The following is a 1,261-nucleotide window of genomic DNA, read 5'->3' as shown; positions in this document are numbered from 1 at the left end:
ATCGTGACTACGTCATCGAATACTAGTCTAACTTTATTTGAAGCCTTCTGGGGGGAGTGCGCCAGCAGGTACTTACACGACCACGACTATCCTATACAATACAAATATCCAACAGGACAAGAATTTGAATTAGTTTGCAAAAGCAGCCTATCCCACTATAAAAACGTTCCTGCGTGATTTGTTTCCCCCTTTTTTCATAATGTGTTTTAGGGTACTAGAGCGTTGATTTAAACAGACTTCAGTTTAGTTTAGACACCAGGCAGTTATTTACATGCTTGCAAGTGATATTAACCCTCCTCTCTTATGTCAAAATTGCAGCGAATGTAGGGCCAATCTTTCTTTCTTTTTTTCTTCTTTCTCTTAAACATTAACAAAGTCTATTTACATATCTATTTATTTAGATAATATGTTCTGAATAATTCTATGGCCTACTGTTTTCGAATGGCCCACAGTCACAGGTAGCCTGTTTTAGATTTTGAAACTGCAGACATTTTCAAGAAAGATTTCACCAATTCATAGGCCTACTTATTCACTTGCTCAAAAGCTACTACCTCCCATTTGCCATTTATACCTTATGCATTTATGTTTGTGAAAACCTTTGTATTGTGGTGGTTTCATGGTGAAACTATAGAATGTATAAAAAAATCTATTATATAAATAAATGCAGTTCAGTTTCTTAATCACTCTTCCTTTTTACAGTTGCTTTGAAAACACTGAATCCTTTCTTCTTTATTTAAGCTACATTTCCTGTTTCAGTAATGCATTTAGATTTTTTTTAAAGACCATTTTTACTGTACAAAAATGCCTACACATTTAGCCTTGTTCCTTCATTCAATTGCCCATATTAACAACCAAGGGTAAAGCATTTGAGTGCATTATTATATAGGCTTTTGCTTGTGAGGAGTGTGTCAAACGTGCATGCTACACATTGCCTAGAGAGATTGATGTTTTGTCATCCACCTGCTTCAAAGCTGTAAAACCATCCGCAGCAAAGGCAAACCTACCCAGCTTCAAAATCCAAACAAAGAAATCTTAGTGGGCTGTTTACATATCTGTGGAGGGATATATGGGCTTGTACTGATGTAGTGCCAGCATGGTTGAAAGATTTCAGTCCCTGCACAACGGGTGAGTGTTAAATGCATTTTTTTTTTTTTCACTGTTTTGCTACCGCGAGGGACAATTTAAGGCGATTTTGGCTCCGGCTTTGGTTTGGAGAGGGTAAGCCTGGCAACCTTGCACACAGAGCGACGCTTTCTCACCC

The sequence above is a fragment of the Electrophorus electricus genome, chromosome 12 (genome assembly GCF_041902795.1).
Source record: "Electrophorus electricus isolate QZ-2024a chromosome 12, ASM4190279v1, whole genome shotgun sequence".
NCBI classification, from domain to species: domain Eukaryota; kingdom Metazoa; phylum Chordata; class Actinopteri; order Gymnotiformes; family Gymnotidae; genus Electrophorus; species Electrophorus electricus.
This window is presented reverse-complemented; position numbering follows the sequence as displayed.